Source organism: Bubalus bubalis, chromosome 8, assembly GCF_019923935.1.
Source record: "Bubalus bubalis isolate 160015118507 breed Murrah chromosome 8, NDDB_SH_1, whole genome shotgun sequence".
Taxonomy (NCBI): Eukaryota; Metazoa; Chordata; class Mammalia; order Artiodactyla; family Bovidae; genus Bubalus; species Bubalus bubalis.
In genome coordinates, this window is record NC_059164.1 from 55,443,638 (window position 1) to 55,462,225 (window position 18,588).

The 18,588-nt window shown below is 39.4% G+C and overlaps 1 protein-coding gene across 1 annotated transcript in view; it reads right to left on the bottom strand.

The window, feature by feature from the left end:
• Positions 1 to 18,588, bottom strand: part of LSMEM1 (leucine rich single-pass membrane protein 1) — a 128,357-nt gene that overhangs the window by 60,567 nt on the left and 49,202 nt on the right. The window contains exon 6 of the mRNA XM_045166400.1: positions 14,590 to 14,653. The gene's annotated coding sequence lies outside the window, so the exon portion shown is untranslated. The remainder of the gene's footprint in view (positions 1 to 14,589; positions 14,654 to 18,588) is intronic.

An 18,588-nucleotide genomic window follows, 5' to 3' on the forward strand; every position in this document is an offset into this window, starting at 1 on the left:
TTCAATACTTGTTTCTCCATTCTTCTTCATGTTACAATAGAAGGTATGTCTCTCTGCCCTCAAAGATGCATCTTTCACTTGGACTCCAGTTCCCATCACATCAATCTTTCAAGTTAGACAGACTGCCCTCTCACACATCTCACAGCCTGGTGAGGATGCCTACAGATTCATAAATCCTAAACTCCAATCCAAACACTACTATACTCCCTGAAGGATCTTGTCTGGCTCTAATTATGGAGCCACTCCAAGACACAATCCATGAGTACGAGTCATGTGGCAAATTAGGGATCCTTCCAGTGATTACCTTGTTTTCCCAACCCCAGGCTAGGTATCCATTTTTTTTTAGAAATGGACAGGGAGCCCAGTGTCTCCTGTGATTCATGGGCTAAGGCACCAGTCTTTTCACCTTGGAAGGATATGTAAAGATTTTGACTAAACTTTACAATTGTTTTTTCTCATTTTGTAGGGAAGCAATCTGTCCATGTACTTTCTAAAGTCTTATCAACACTTGTTACACTCAAGAATTTTAGAATGAGTGAAGAGATTAGAGACTATTCACTTAACTCCCATTTTAAAGCCTCAGCAAAGCAAAGTGACTAGGATAAAACCACACATTAAATAGTAAAGAACACAGTATTAGCATCACGTTCTCTTAGACAGAAGCTATTTCTACTGTGCTATTTGTGATTGTGAGCTCCTTGAAGTAATCATACCCTAGAAGTATTATTACATGAGCATCTGACCAAAAGAATATGAAGTAGATTTACGAATTCACATAATGGATTCTATATGGATACCCAAAAAACACCCATAATTATAGTCTCGAAATCACTCACCAGTGTGTAAAAGTAATAACATGCCTGGAGTGAACCAACTCATTAACTATGTTGTTTACTACTTCTCCTGAATAGCAATCTCTTTCAGGGCCTTATTGTGAAAGAAAACCCAATTCTAAAGAACTTTGGCCTTAGAAGCTGCCTTTAAACAGCTGGACATAAAGACAGCTATACCCTTAGTCTCCTTTTTGTTTTTAAGAAAACCCAGGGAATTATTTAAAAATTAATTTTACTTTATAATTCATCAACCAATGACAAATTAACAACTATGCACTGGACACCTGCTGTAATCCAGAAGTGTGCTAGGGGCTGCGTTTTCAGAGACACCTGTGATGTAGCTTCAGCTCTCAGTTACCCATGGTCCTACCCAGAGGCACCCATAGCACATTGGAATAGTGCAGCCACCTCAGAAGGCTAGCACAAATGATTTTCTATTAATAACAAAGTACTAAAGTTTGTGAAATATTTACTTTAAAAGATGAGAATGGATTCAGTTATCCCTATAATCATTTTGTATTCATTTACTGGCATCATGATATACATTCCTGTATATCTTAATAGAAGGGGTGGAGTTACAATTTATCTGAATAAATCCATGGTGGGTATGCCAGTAAATGAAATGTGTCAAAATAGAAAAAATTGTTGACAAGCTCTAGACTATACTTAGTGGGAGAGGGAGACAGGCGACAGACAATAATCACAGCACAGTCTATTTGATGCAATCATATGCACCTGGTATAAATACAGGACACTTTTGTAAGGCAGAGAAAGAGGAGGTGTCACAGAATTGTCAAATCTATCCTGAGGAAAAAGAACAAAGCAGGAGGCACAACTTTCCCAGACTTCAGACAACACTACAAAGCTACAGTAATCAAAAGAGTGTGATATTGATGCAAAAACAGACATATGAATCAATGGAACAGAATGAAGAGCCCAGAAATAAACCCACACATCTACAGCAACTAATCTTTTACAAAAGAGGCAAAATTATACAGTGAGGAAAAAGTCTCTTCAGCAAGGATGGTTGGGAAAGTTGGACAGCTGCATGTAAATCAATGAAGTTAGAACACACCCTCACACTATACACAAAAATAAACTCAAAATAGCTTAAAGACTTAAATATAAGACATGACACATAAGACTTCTAAATAAGAACATAGGCAAAACTCTCTGACATAAATCATACTAATGTTTTCTTTGGTCCATGTTCCAAGGCAATAGAAATAAAATCAAAAATAAACAAATGGGACCTAATCAAACTTACAAACTTTTGCACAGTAAGGTTAACTGTAACAAAATGAAAAGACAACCTACAGACTGGGATAAAATATTTGCAAATGATGCAACAGACAAGGGCTTAATCTCCTAAATATACGAACAGCTCATACAACTCAATAACAAAAACAAACAAACAACTGAACCAAGAAATGGGCAGAACCAAATAGAAATTTCTCCAGAGAAGACATACAGATGGCCAAGAGGCACATGAAAAGATGCTCAACATTACTAAATTAGAGAAATGCAAATCAAAACTACAATGAGGTATTACTTCACACAGGTCAGAATGGCCATCATTTAAAAGTTCACAAATAACAAATGCTGGAGAAGGTGTGGATAAAAAGGAATTCTCCTACACTGTTGGTGGGAATGTAAGTCGATACATCCAATATGGAAAACATTATGGAAGTTCCCCAAAAAACTAAATTTAAAGTTGCCACTCGATCCAACAATCCCACTCCTGGGCATATATCTGGACAAAACTATAATTCAAAAAGATACACGCACCCCTACCTTTATAGCAGCACCATTCACAATAGCCGAGACACAGAAATAACGTAACTGTCCGTTGATAGATGAATGAATAAAGAAGATGAAGTACATATATACAAAGGAATACTACTCAGTCACAAAAAAGAACAAAATAATGTTATTTACAGCAACATAGATGGAATTAGAGATCATCATACTAAGTGAAGTAAGTCATAAAGAGACAAATACCATATGATATCACTTATATGTAGAATCTAAAATATGACACAAATGAACCTATCTATGAAACAGACTCACAGACATAAAAAATAGACTGTGGTTACCAAGGGGGAAAGGGCTGGGAGAGGGATGAAGCTGGAATTTGGGGTTAGTTGGAGGGTTGGGTTTGTTTCTACAGAATGGATAAATAACAAGGTCCTACTGTATAGCACAGGGAACTATGTGATAAACCACAATGGAAAAGAACATAAAAAACATAACATATGTATGCCAACAAAGGTGGGTCTGGTCAAGGCTATGGTTTTCCAGGTGGTCATGTATGGATGTGAGAGTTGGACTGCGAAGAAAGCTGAGCGCCGAAGAATTGATGCTTTTGAACTGTGGTGTTGGAGAAGACTCTTGAGAATCCCTTGGAGTGCAAGGAGATCCAACCAGTCCATTCTGAAGGAGATCAGCCCTGGGATTTCTTTGGAAGGAATGATGCTAAAGCTGAAACTCCAGTACTTTGGCCACCTCATGAGAAGAGTTGACTCATTGGAAAAGACTCTGATGCTGGGAGGGATTGGGGGCAGGAGGAGAAGGGGACGACAGAGAATGAGATGGCTGGATGGCATCACCAACTCGATGGACATGAGTTTGAGTGAACTCTGGGAGATGGTGATGGACAGGGAGGCCTGGCGTGCTGCAATTCATGGGGTTGCAAAGAGTTGGACATGACTGAGTGAATGAACTGAACTGAACTGATGTATGTGCTGTGCTTAGTTGCACAGTCGTGTTCAATTCTTGCAACATCATAGATTGTAGCCTGCCAGGCTCCTCTGTCCATGGGTTCTCCAGCCAAGAGTACTGGAATGGGTTGCCATTTCCTTCTCCAGAGGATCTTCCTGACCCAGGAATCGAACCCAGGTCTCCTGCATTGCAGGCAGATTCTTGACCAACTGAGCTATGAGTAAACCCATATATTGCTAAATCACTTTGCTATGTAACAGGAATCAGTACAATATTCTAAATCAACTATACTTCAATTTTCTAAAAAATACTTAGAATATTATTTTTTAAAAAAGAAAGAGAAAGGATCAGAGAAAACTGTGCCAGTAGAAGTTGCAGTTAGGATTAGAGGAAAATGTGCCAAGACATAACTAACATAAGATAAGGCTGATTAGGAACACAGAACCAGGAGCTGGGTTGGGATAGCTTCGGCAGTGCCCACAGCTCTTGGTCCCTTCAGTTTAAAATCAAAACACAGTTGGTAGTGTGGGCTATCTAGTTGAACTGGAGAAACCCAGCAAGGTTCACAATCCAGTACACAGTTCTGCAGTCAACTTCCAGAGGTGCAAGTCCAAAGGGACCAGACAGGGTGCATGCACAGCATAGCCAAAAGCTTGTTGGCAGGGGCCAGAGCTCAGAGTCAGATTCATCATTTGGACAGATAATCTGGAAGGAGGCTATCTGCAGCTACCAGAATACACAGAACCACAGAGCAGCAGGGGAAGGGTGTGAAATAAACCAAGATAGAACTCTGATCTTTCCTCTTAAGCTTCAGTTTTAGTATGTGGCAGAGATGAGCCAGCAGATGTCAAACAGAGTCAAGCAGCAAGAAGTTGTGGAGGGAAAACAAAATGGCAATATCTTTGCCAATGAAAAACTCACAGTCTAAACAGGGATAAAGAAACACATGAGAAACAAGTTCCAGAGATGCTGGGAGACACTTCTGTACAAGGTGCAGAGTGGAGCACAAAAGACAGAGACATCAATTCAGCCCAGGAAGGTTGGGTAGAGGTATTGAAATGGAGGTGACCAGTGAATAGACCTGGAAGATAAGTAGGCGTTTGTTTGGCAGGACTCAGAAAGAAAGGGCAATTGGGAAAGACATTCCGAGCAGAGGACGCAGCATCAACAAGAGCTAATTGAACACTAGGAGAGGTCTGGAACATCCAGGGACTGTATGTGGATGAAAAAGAGTCCGTCAGGACTGATTACATGATGGTGGAGCCCAGTGATGGAATATTTCTGAGGATTTCTGAGCATGAAGCCAGCCCTGCACAGAATGCAGAACTGATCAATTTGTGCTTTACTATGTAGAACACAAAAGATTTTTAGATGTGTTTATTCTAGTAGCTTTATTGAGATACAATTCATATACCATATGATTCATCTATTTAAAATGTACAGCTCACTGATTTTTAATATACTCACAAGTGCATGCAACTCAAAATTTTAGAATATTTTCATTATCTCAAAAAAAAAAAATACCCACAAGTTTTAGCTGTCAATCATCATACTCCATGCTCTCCACTAGTCCTGTGGTGGTTTAGTCGCTCCGTCATGTCCGACTCTTTGCAACCCCATGGACTGTAGCCTGCCAAGTTCCTCCGTCTATGGGATTCTCCAGGCAAGAATACTGGAGTGGGTTGCCATTTCCTTCTCCATCCACTAGTCCTAAGCAGCCACCAATCTTCTTTTTGTCTCTATAGATTTGCCTATTCTGGACATCTAATAAGAATGGAATCATGTAATATGTGGTCTTCTGTAATTGGCTTTTTTCACTTAGCATAATATTTTCAGGGTTCATCCTTGTTGTAACATGTATCATGTAGTTCATACTTTTTATAACTAAATAATATTTGTTATATGGATATACTATATTTTTATCATCCATTCATCCTTTGATGGATATTTGGGTTGTTCCTACCTTTTGGCTATTACGAGTAATTCAACTATAGGCATTTGTGTACAAGTTTCTTTGTGGACATAAGTTTTCATTTCTCTTGAGTATATACCCTAGTGTGGGATTGCTGGGTTATATGGTAACTCACATTTAATGATTCAAGGGAGCCAGATTAGTCCCAAAGTGATGTACCATTTTATAATCCTACCAGTGGTGTATGATTTTCCACACCCTTGTCAACACTTGCTATTATTGGTCTTTTTGATTCTAGCCATCCTACTGGTTATCAAAGAGTACCATTAAAGGTTTGTAAGTAGGGAAGAATTAAAATTTTGATTTTATGAGGATGACACTGATATCAAGATGTGAAAAGAACTAAAATAGAAGTGGGACTAGAGACAAAGGATTTAACAAAGAATGAATCTGTCTCTGTCATTGGCTGCTTAGAAAAGATAACAAGTGAAAATGTTACCATTGCTCCAACTACTTTCTCCATATTAGAGTCTTCCCTTCACATTGTTTCTTCTAAGCAATTTTCATTATAATTTTAACAACTACTGCAGGAAAATGGGGGCCACTTTCTGAGAATGCACCCTATGAGAGCCTCCACTTCCCAGTTACCATCAATTCCAACTTTCCAGTCTGTTCTTCCAGTCTTTATCTACCCCCAGTGATACTTCTGGACACAACTAGAGACATTCCAGTTTACAATGGATTAGCAAGTGCTGGCAACTGATTGGCTGTAGAAGGTGGGAAAAAGAGATCTTCCTCTAGAGACTCCCTGGTTTCTATCAGTGGTGTCTGAGGAAAGGAGCAGTTCTTATCACTCAGATACAAAAATAAGACCAGGAGAGAGTGGATTGAAGTACATTGACTTCATCTCTGGGGGATAGCAAAGGAAGGCCTAGGCAGGTAGCTGGATAGAAGTCCCTGAGGTAGGAGTTCAATTGCCTGTTTTAAATGTTTAAAGTATATAGATGCACAGAAGCTGGTATTTGCTATTTTAAATGCCTAAAATGTGCCATCCAGCTTGCCCTTTGCTTTAGGAAATGGATTTGAAATCAGGAAATTTGCCCAGGTACTCAGTCAAAAGAAATTTGGGGGAGGTGTTCAGTTAAAAAATAATAGCTATGCATTTCTCCAGTTCTCTTCTGTTCTTTGCTTGTGGTGTATACCATGTCTCAAAGTCTATAACTAATTACAGATTTCCCCCAGTACCTGAATTCATTCATCCACCCAAATCAATCACTCACCAGAAACTTACTGAGTGCCAGGTTCTGTTCAGGTGCTCAAGATACAATTTGTTGAACAAAACATACCTCAGCCCCTCCATCGAGTTATTTCCATGGTTTTTGTCACTCAAAAGCTATTCATTTTTCTGGAAAAGGCAATCATCTAACATCTGGGAATCGAGCTAGATAGGAATATTTTATTTCATGCATCAAATAATTTTTTAATAATTGCTTAAACCATCTTAGAGAAAGATTTAAATTGTTGGCAGCTCTCATAGGACATCAAACTTTATGAATAGCATTGAAAAAATGGTTATTAAATTGTTTGACTCTCCAAAGGATATGCTTTTAATTTTCTAAAGTAAGATAAGAATTGAAAATCTGGTTTAAAAATGGAAATGCAGAATAAATGTTAACTGAAGACTGTAGCATTGCTTGCTCCTGGCTCAAAAAAAAGCAAAACAAAAACAAAAAAAGAGGGGTGGGTGGCAACATTGATGTTTGTAAGACTTTTATTTAATAGTACAATTTCACTGATAAAAATGACTAAAACCCTAGACTAACACACTAACACCTTTTTATTCAAACAGTAATTTTTGTTGAAGTGTCATTTACATAAAACTAACTCTAAGTGTACAGTTTGATGCATTTTGATTAATGTATACAGTGGTGTACCATTCAACACAATGAAGATACAGAGCAGTGCTATCAAACAGAATTTTTTGTGATGATGAAAATGTTCTGTACCCGTTCAATTTGGTAGTCATTGACCACACTGGCTATTGGGCACTTGAAATGGCTTTGGGACTGAGGAACTGAATTAGTAACTTTCATTTTAACTAGTTTAAATCTTAAACAGCTGCATGGGATGCTGGACAACCATTTTAGCGCCCAGCATTTCCATTACCCCAAAAAGTTCATGTTGCTATCATCTTGCAATGTTACTTTAGTGCCCTCTACTGACAAAGCCTGGCATTACACTAACTGGCAAAGAAATGTTTAGTTTGCAGCTTCATTATTACAAAACCGGGACTGGAGGAGCAGTTTGGGAGCTGAGAGAAGAGATGACTTGCTCAATACATGCAGGTTTAAATGTAATGGATTTAAATTTATCGATTTTTTCTTCATGTTTTTTGTGTCCTGCCTTAGAAATCTTTGGACTTCCCTTGTGGCTCAGCTGGTAAAGAATCCGCCTGCAATGTGGGAGACCTGCGTTCGATCCCTGGGTTGGGAAGATTCCCTGGAGAAGGGAAAAGCTATCCACTCCAGTATTCTGGCCTGGAGAATTCCATGGACTGTATATTCCGTGGGGTTGCAAAGAGTCAGACACGACTGAGCAACCTTCACTTTTACAAATCTTTGACTAATGTATGGTCATAAATATTTCCTTCTATGTTTTCCTTTGGAAGCTTATAGTTTTAGCTCTTACGTTTAGGACTATCATCAACCTGTGTCAGAAATTTTATATGTATACAAGCAGCTCATGCAGTTCAATATCAGAAAAACAAACAACCCAATCAAAAAACTGGTCAGAAGGGGACTTTCCGGGTGGTCCAGTGGCTAAGACTCTGCACTCCCAATGCAGCAGGCCCAGGTTGATCCCTGGTCAGGGAACTAAATCCCACATGCCACGACTAAGAGCTGGTGCAACCAAATAAATATTTTTTTTAGTGGACAGAAGACCTAAACGGATATTTCTCCAAAAAAGGCATACAGAAGGCCAACAAACATGAAAAAAAAGTTCAACAGTGCTGATTATTAGAGAAATGCAAATCAAAACTACAAAAAGGAATCACCTCACACTGGTCAGAATGGCCAACATCAAAAAATCTACAAACAGTAAATGCTGGAGAGGATGTAGAGAAAATGGAACCCTCTCACACAGTTTGTGGGAAGGTAAATTGATACATCCACTATGGAGAACTATGTGGAGATTTCTTTAAAAAGCTAGGAATAAAACTACCATATGATTTAGCAATCCCACTACTGGGTATATACCCTGAGAAAACCATAACTGAAAAAGACACATGTACCCCAATGTTATTGAAACACTATTTCCAATAGCTAGGACATGGAAGCAACCTAGATGCCCATCAACAGATGAGTGGATAAAGAAGTCGTGGTACATATATACAATGGAATATTACTCAGCCATAAAAGGAATGAATTTGAGTCAGTTCTAGTGAAGTGGATGAGCCTAGAGCCTATCATACAGAGTGAAATCAGTCAGAAAGAGAGAAAAAGTATTGTATAAAAATAACGCATGGATAGGGAATCCAGAAAATGGTACTGATGAACCTATTTGCAGGGGAGGAATACTCAGACATGGAGAACAGACTGGACACAGTGGGGGAAGGAGAGGATGAGACAAAGTGAGAGGATAGCACTGAAACATACACATTAGCACATGTGAAATAGATAGCTGGTGGGAAGTTGCCATATAACCAAGGAGCTCAGCTCAGTGCTCTGCAACAACCTAGAGGGGTGGGATGGGGTCATGGGTGGGAAGGAGCTTCAAGAGGGAGGGGACATATGTATCCTATGGCTGATTCACATTGGTGTATGGCGTAAACCAACACAACATTGTAAAGCAATTATCTTCCAATTGTAAACGAAAATTTAATAAAATGTTATATGGTTTGAGATTAGGATGGACTCTACTATTTTTCCATATGGATATTCAATAGCTGTAGCATTTGTTGAAAGACATCTTTTCTTTCCAACACTGAATTACATTAGCATGCTTGTCAAAAATCACTTGAATGTATACAATATTTCTATTTATATACTATTAGAATTAAGACAGTTACTACAATGAGGTATCACCTTACACTGGTCAGAATGGTGATCATCAAAAAATCTACAAACAATAAATGCCGGAGGGGATATGAAAAAAAGGGAGCCCTCTCACGCAGTTGGTGGGAATGTATATTAATACATCCACTATGGAGAACTATGTGGAGATTTCTATAAAAAGCTAGGAATAAAACTACCGTATGATCAAGCAATCCCAGAGAAATCTAAGAGTATACTAACAGAACTAGGAGAGTTCTATTTCTGAACTCTCTTAATTATTTCATTTTATTAGAAAACATTTGACTAGGTAATACATATACATGTACAACATCCATAAAGTATAAAAAAATCTATGGTGAAAAAAGCCTCCTTCACTCCCTATTCCCCAGGAAGTTCTCTCTCATGTTTTCTTCTGTGACTTCCATTGTTTTATTTTTTATGTTAAAATCTTTGACTCCTCTGAAAGGTATTTGTTTCAGCCTTACTGAGATATTATTGATATATAACACACATAAATTTAAGGTGTACAATGTGACGACTGGATACAGATACATGTTGTTAAATGATCCCCAAATAAGATCAGTTAACACACCCATCACCTCAAATAATTGTGTGTGTGTGTGTGTGTGTGGTGATAATATTTAATGTCTAAGTCTTAACAACTTCCAAGTATATGACAGAGTATCACTAATTATAGTCACCATGCTATTCATTAGCTCCCCCAAATCTATTTATTTTATAGCTGGAAGTTTGTACCTTTTGGCCAAGATTCCCCTTTCTCCCACTCGTCTGAACCCAACCCTGGAAACCACCATTCTACTTTTTATTTCTATAAGTTTGTCTTTTTAGAGTCCACTATGATGCTGCTGCTAAGTCACGTCAGTCATGTCCGGCTCTGTGCAACCCCATAGACGGCAGCCCACCAGGCTCCCCCGTCCCTGGGATTCTCCAGGCAAGAACACTGGAGTGGGTTGCCATTTCCTTCTCCAGTGCATGGAAGTGAAAAGTGAAAGTAAAGTCGCTCAGTCGTGTCTGACTCCTAGCGACCCCACGGACTGCAGCCCACCAGGCCCCTCCGTCCATGGGATTTTCCAGGCAAGAGTACTGGAGTGGGTTGCCATTTCCCACTCATCTGAACCCAACCCTGGCAACCACCATTCTACTTTTTATTTCTATAAGTTTGTCTTTTTAGAGTCCACTATAAGTAATATCAATTAGTATTTGTCTTTCTCTGATTTATTTCACTTAATAAAATGTCCATAAAAACTACCCATAGTCACAAAAAAGGAGGGTTTTCTTCTTTTTTGTGGCTATTATTCCATAGTGTATGGGTGTGTGTGTGTGCGTGCACACATTGCATTTTCTTTACCCATTCATTCATCATTAGACACTTAGGTTGCTTTTATGTCTTGCCTATTTTAAGTAATGCTGCAATGAACATAGGAGTGGAGATATCTATTCAAGAGAGTAGTTTCACTTCCTTCAAATATATACCCAGAAGTGGGATTGCTGAATCATAACAGCAGCTCTACTTTTAATTTTTTGAGGAACCTCCATATTGTTTTCCATAGTAGCCACATCAACTTACATTCCCACCAACAGTGTACAAGGGTTCTCTTTTCTCCACATCCTCACCAACACCTGTTATCTCTTGTCTTTTTTATGACAGCCATTCTAACAGGTGTGAAGTAATACCTCATTGTGGTTTTGTTTGCATTTCCCTGATAATCAGTGATGTTGAACATCTTTTTGTGTGCCTGCTGGCCATTTGGAACAATGTGTGCCGCAGCTACTGAAGCCCACGTGCCTAGAGCCTGTGCTCCGCGAGAGAAGCCAGCCCATGCACCGCAACTAGAGAAACTCCACATAGCAACAAAGACTCAGTGCAATCAAAAATAACAATAACAAGAAGGATTATATCATCTGCAAAGAGAGACAATTTTACTTTTTCCTTTTTGATTTGGATGACTTTGAAACCTTTTTTATTTTTTAACCTCATTGTTCTGGCTAGGAGTTCCATTACTGTGTTGAATTAGAGTGGTGAGGGTGGGCCTCCTTGTCTTGTTCCTGCTATTAGCGAGAAATCTCAAACCTTTCATTGTTGAATATGATGTTAGCTTTTGGTTTGTAATAAAGCAATTCAGATTGTACACATCTCTTTTTCACTTTGTCATATCATTGCTTAATTTTGTGTTGCTTTTGTTATGTGATGACCAAAGGGAAATTTTAACTTGAAAGAAAAATACTTTCATGAAATTTACTAAACCATTACTCAGAAACAGTTTCCTTTAATCAGCATTTATAGAATACCTACTAAAAACCAGGCAACCCATTAGGTATTAGAGAAATGGATATGCTTGTTTTGATTAAAAAAATCTTTCAAATTTATCCTACAATAGACTATCTCTGAAAACACAAGAAACTGTTAACAGGTTTACCTCTGGGGAAGAGATAATTTTTATAATATATATATATATTTTTTTTTTTTACTTTTTGAATTTTGTAGTCTTTGTTAATTACTCAAATAGTCTAGTTTCTAAGATCCTAAACATTCCATAAATCCTCTAGAAAATAATTGGTAACATGTAATGGGTTTTTATCGCAGAAGGCGATGGCACCCCACTCCAGTACTCTGGCCTGGAAAATCCCATGGACAGAGGAGCCTGGTAGGCCGCAGTCCATGGGGTCACGAAGAGTCAGACACGACTGAGTGACTTCACTTTCACTTTTTACTTTCATGCATTGGAGAAGGAAATGGCAACCCACTTCAGTGTTGCCTGGAGAATCCCAGGGACGGCGGGGGAGCCTGGTGGGCTGCCGTCTATGGGGTCGCACAGAATCGGACACGACTGAAGCGACTTAGCAGCAGCAGCAGCGGCAATGGGTTTTTATAGCTCATTAAAAGTCACTCCACATTGTAGCAAATTAACAAATTCTGGCAAACTTTTGTTCATCTTAATTTTTTTTAAAGAAAGGAGTCTGTTTACCTCAGTTTGCCAAACAGCATAGCTTATTATTGGTTATCAAGGATCTTATGACCCTGTTCTTAATTAACCATGATAGCTCCGTGGGGAAGATTCACATATACAGCACACATTTCTACTTGAAAATCAGCCTGTCTGTACTAAGCACCAGCTCTTCCAAAGCTCTCAACTGAGTCCGCCTTCCCATGGTAATGTAGCATGTCAATCCCTGTGTCGATAGAGACTATGGGACCATTTTTCACCTGTTCCCTGACACCACAGCACTTATCTCTGTCAATGAGAGCTGCAGCTGGGAGGAACTCAACAAGGTACTGAGGAAAGCTGAAATGAACCCTCTGTGAATACTAAATATGGTGAGACTGAGCTCTGAAAGAACAGCTGATGAACTACTGTGTCAATTGCTTAAAATTGACAGTCATCTCCAGCTCTTTATGACCCCACGGACTGAAGTTTGCCAGGCTCCTCTGTCGATGGGATTTTCCAGGCCAGAATACTGGAGTGGGTTGCCATTTCCTTCTCTAGGGCATCTTTCCAACCCAGGGATCAGAACCCTAGTTTCCTGCATTACAGGCAGATTCTTTACCATCTGAACCATATAAAACAATGAATTAAAATGTTCATCATACTGGGGTTGTAGAATGAAAGAGAAGACAAGTAGAGTATTGCATGAGACACTGATTTGAGAGTGTATAAAGGAGCAGTCTAATTCAGGGGGGTAAATGCCAAAGGCTTACTTGATTTGCAGTCAGTCTCATAAAGGGGTTCAGATCTTGCTACAATGTGGAGAGGGTTGAAAGAAGATAAAACAGAGCAGAGAGACCATTTAGAGGACTGGATTAAGGCATTAAGAGTGGGATAGAAAGGACAGGCCCAAGAAGAAGGATCTAAAATATAGTTATCCAGGTAAAGTCAGTAAGACCTGAAAACTGGCTGGCAGTTAAGCTGGCAGAAAAGAAAATAAAAGCAGGACTCTGGATCCAGGGAATTATGGCTCTGTATTATTAATAATTCTGGTTTAATAATACTAGCAGAAATATCAGCTACTAGTATTATTCATTACATTGGATGGAAACAGGGAGAGGGATGACTTTCCAGGTTTCCGGGTTACATGACCAGTAAATAGACATGCCTTTCACTGTACTGGAAATACAGGTTCGGGTGAGAGGAAGCAAAGATGAAAAAGATGCTGAGTTAGAGGTGCTTGGGAGACAGCCAGTGGGAAGCATACAAACGTTGCATATGTGAAAACTAGTCAAGAGAGGGGTTGAGGTCTAGAAACATAGATCTGTGAGTGGTTACACATAATTGGTAGTTGACTCCATCAGTGTAAATGAGTAGGAGAGAACCAAGAGAAACACACGGCATGCAGGAAAGGAGGTGGGGTGGTGAGAAGGAAGTCCAGAGAGCTTGCAAGGAAACCAGAAGGAGACAATGGACAGGAGAAAAGGGAGAGTTTGAGAAAGACCTGATCAGATCAACCCAAGTGAGGTTTTGTCTAGAAATGAACAAGGTGTGAGGTCCTTCTCTAGGACCTCAGGCCCAAGTATCCAAGAGCAGCCTCTGGTGTGCAGCTTCTTGGAAGCCTCCATCATAGCAATGACTCAGGATACAGATGTCCTTCTCTGCACTTATATCTTGGGTCAGCCAGAAGGCTCATGGATTCCCTGAAGCAGAGAAGAGTTGATCCCACTGTTCAGCAGCTGGCCCAAAGCAGCTTCAGGTCAGTGGGAAAACTTAGAAAGCATGGAAGGTTGACAAACCGTCTGCCTGTTAACAAATAAGTTAGAGACTACATTTTGTTGGGAGTATAAATTTGACACCCCCAAATTCCTTTATGTTATAGTAATAGAGCAATGTCTTATTTGTATAAGGGAAATTTCTAGATAAAGTTTACTACTTTAGGAACTAAACCTTTAATCTGAGCCATCTTTTTGTCAACCTCATGAAAATTTGCCTACCGTCTCGATACACGGTACACTAGATGTAATACAACCTTGCTTATAAACACATCATCATCATTATGATCATTATTTATTATGGGAAAGGATGGAAATGGTAAGTGGTAACATTTATTGTGCACTTACTGTATGCCTGATGCGTAATACTGAACTTCCTCAATGATCCTATACACTAGGCACCATCTCCATTCTGCAGATAGAGAAACTGAGATTTAGAAAGATTAATTTATTTAACATCAAGCATATATCTTTATTAAGAATTGACATCTACTGTCTGATTCCAAAGCTTTCCTATTATCCTTCCCATGCTTTCCCCTCCAAGTTTTGAAAGTTGTTTTTTATAGCTATTTCTTGCTGGGGCTTTCCTCAAGGACTGTTTACCCCTTAGCTAAACAGGAAAAGTTGCTGAACTTTTACAAGATAACTTACCTTTCTCCTCCCTTGGTATCACTTTCAGCATATTAGCTTCAGCAATAATCCTTCCCTCCTCCTAGTATCTTTTTACTGAAGCTTAGGCAACTTGCCAAGGAAAACCAAATTATGAATTTTATTAAATGAGTAACATAATTTAACACAATATTTAAGAATGCCTTTACATCTCTCTTGTGACTCTTAGAGACTTGTTCTTACTATCAGATTTATGAATATATTCAAGAAAGTTAAAGTTAACCAAAGTCTAAATTACTCTCTGTTTGTCCAACAAGCCCTCCTCCCAATCACCTGCCCATATGTGGGCCACAAAGATTGGTCCAGAGAAGGACGGGTACCCAAGTCAAGCAAACAGGGCCTTTCTTGGAGATTTCCCCTGCTGGAGCTATGAGGAAAAAGACACTCTCATCACTGGAAGCTATTACAAGATGAGCTCAGAGCTTCCCACGAGTCTCTGGAGAGGGCTCACTGCTGTGGTAGAGAATGACTGCAATTATTCCTAGCTCTGCAACTGCCATGATCTTATAAACTTGTAAATCTTTCTCCTCTTTTTTCTGGGGGTGGTGGATGTGTCATGCAGGGACCTTAGTTTCCCAATCGAGGATCAAACCCACATACCCTGCAGTGGAAGCTCAGAGTCTTAAGCACTGGACCGCAGGGAGGTCTTCCTCTTTATTTTTCCTAAGCTACTTAAACTTGTATTCTATCACCCATCACTAATAGAGACTTTTGGCCAATAAATATAGGCATTAATCACGAATAGTAGTTCTCAATTTTGACTTCACATTAGAAGCATCAGGGGAGTTTTTAAGAGTCCCAGTGCCCAGGCTACATCCCAGACAAATTAAACCAGAATTTCCAGGGGTTGGAACCAGGCATCAGTATTTTTATAAAACTTCCCCTAGGGTATCCAGGGTGCAGCCAGGATAAGAATCACTGCTCTGGAACAGCTTTAATTCTAAAGTAGTCTATCAGAAACCAACAGCAAAGAATGAATCTTTGTATGGTTCTAGTACAAGGATATACTTATAGATTGGTGGAATAGAATTCAAAGTTCAGAAATATATATATATATATAGAGAGAGAGAGAGAGCCAACTGATTTTTGACAAGGGTGCCAAGATCATTCAATAGGAAAATAATGGTCTTCTCAGCAAAGGATGCTGAGACAACTGGATAACCACATACACAAGAATGAAATTGGACCCTTACCTCACACAAAATACAAAAATTAATTCAAAGTGGATCAAAAACAAAAATATGAGACCATAAACTCTTAGAAGAAAATACAGAGGTAAATCTTCGCAACCTTGAATTATGCAGTAGAGTCTTAGATATGACACCAAAAGCATAAGAAAAAGAAAGGGCAACCCACTCCAGTATTCTTGCCTGGAGAATCCCATGGATGGAGGAGCCTGGGGGGGCTACAGTCTATGGGGTCGCAAAGAGTCGGACATGACTGAGCAACTTTCTCATCAAGAATGTTCTTCAAAGGATACCATGAAGAAAGTGAGAGGACAATTCACAGAATGCGAGGAAATATTTGCAAATTATATATTTTATAAGGGACTTATATCCAGAATACATAAAGAGTACCCACTAGAACGTCTAGCCTTTAAAAAGTGAGATAATAACAAGTGTTAACAAGCACTTGGAGAAATAAGAACTCTCATACACTATGGATGGGAATGTAAAATGGCACAGACCCTGGAAAATGGTTTATAAGTTCCTCAAATGATTAAATGTGAAGTTACCCTATGAACCAGAAATTCCACTCCTAGGTATATACCCAAGAGAAAGAAAACATATGTCCACACCAAAAACTGTTCATAAATGTTTATAACAGCATTATTTACAACAGCCTAAAGGCGGAAACAACTCAAACGTTTATCAAGGATGAAGGGACAAACAAAATGTGATTTATCCACAGAAACTAATATTCAGTTCAGTTCAGTCCCTCAGTCGTGTCCGACTCTTTGCAACCCCATGAATCGCAGCACACCAGGCCTCCCTGTCCATCACCAACTCCTGGAGTTCACTCAGACTCACATCCATCGAGTCAGTGATGCCATCCAGCCATCTCATCCTCTGTCGTCCCCTTCTCCTCCTGCCCCCAATCCCTCCCAGCATCAGAGTCTTTTCCAATGAGTCAACTCTTCACATGAGGTGGCCAAAGTACTGGAGTTTCAGCTTTAGCATCATTCCTTCCAAAGAAATCCCAGGGCTGAGCTCCTTCAGAATGGACTGGTTGGATCTCCTTGCAGTCCAAGGGACTCTCAAGAGTCTTCTCCAACACCACAGTTCAAAAGCATCAATTCTTCGGCGCTCAGCCTTCTTCACAGTCCAACTCTCACATCCATACATGACCACAGGAAAAACCATAGCCTTGACTAGATGAACCTTTGTTGGCAAAGTAATGTCTCTGCTTTTGCATATGCTATCTAGGTTGGTCATAGCTTTCCTTCCAAAGAGTGTCTTTAATTTCATGGCTGCAGTCATCATCTGCAGTGATTTTGGACCCCCCAAAAATAAAGTCTGACACTGTTTCCACATCTATTTCCCATGAAGTAATGGGACCGGATGCCATGATCTTCGTTTTGTGAATGTTGAGCTTTAAGCCAACTTTTTCACTCTCCACTTTCACTTTCATCAATAGGCTTTTGAGTTCCTCTTCACTTTCTGCCATAAAGGTGGTGTCATCTGCATATCTGAGGTTATTGATATTTCTTCCGGCAATCTTGATTCCAGCTTGTGCTTCTTCCAGCCCAGCGTTTCTCATGATGTACTCTGCATATAAGTTAAATAAGCAGGGTGACAATACACAGCCTTGAAGTACTCCTTTTCCTATTTGGAACCAGTCTGTTGTTCCATGTCCAGTTCTAACTGTTGCTTCCTGACCTATTAGTTGTCTATAAAAAAGGATCTAAGTATTGATATATGCTACAATATGATGTATCTTGGAAACATTTATGCTAAGTGAAAGAAACCAGTCACAAAAGACCAAATATTGTATGAATTCATTCCCATAAAATGTCCATAATGGGGAAATCTAAGAGACATAAAACATGTTAATGATTGCTTAGGATTCCGAGAAGGACAGAAGAGAGGAAAATGGGGTGGCAATAGCTAATGGGCACAGGTTTTCTTTTTTTTCAGATGATGAAAATATTCATGTCCTAAAAATCATGGCAATGGCTCCATATATCTTTGAATATACTAGAAACCATGACATTGTTTATGCCATTGGGTGAATATTGCATGGCATGTGAATTATATCTCAATAACTGCTGCTGCTGCTGCTAAGTCGCTTCAGTCGTGTCCAACTCTGTGCGACCCCATAGACGGCAGCCCATCAGGCTCCCCCGTCCCTGGGATTCTCCAGGCAAGAACACTGGAGTGGGTTGCCATTTCCTTCTCCAATGCATGAAAGTGAAAAGTGAAAGTGAAGTCTCTCAGTCATGTCCAACCCTCAGTGACCCCATGGATTGCAGCCTACCAGGCTCCTCCGTCCATGGGATTTTCCAGGCAAGAGTACTGGAGTGAGCTACTAATAAAAATCTGCTATTGAGTTAAATAATATGTAGGACATGATTTTACACTATATCATTTATTTCAAGTTTACAAACAAAATAATTGTAATGTTTATAGATACAAATACAGTATATGTTTTTAAAGTAGTTCAGGCAGAAAAACACAC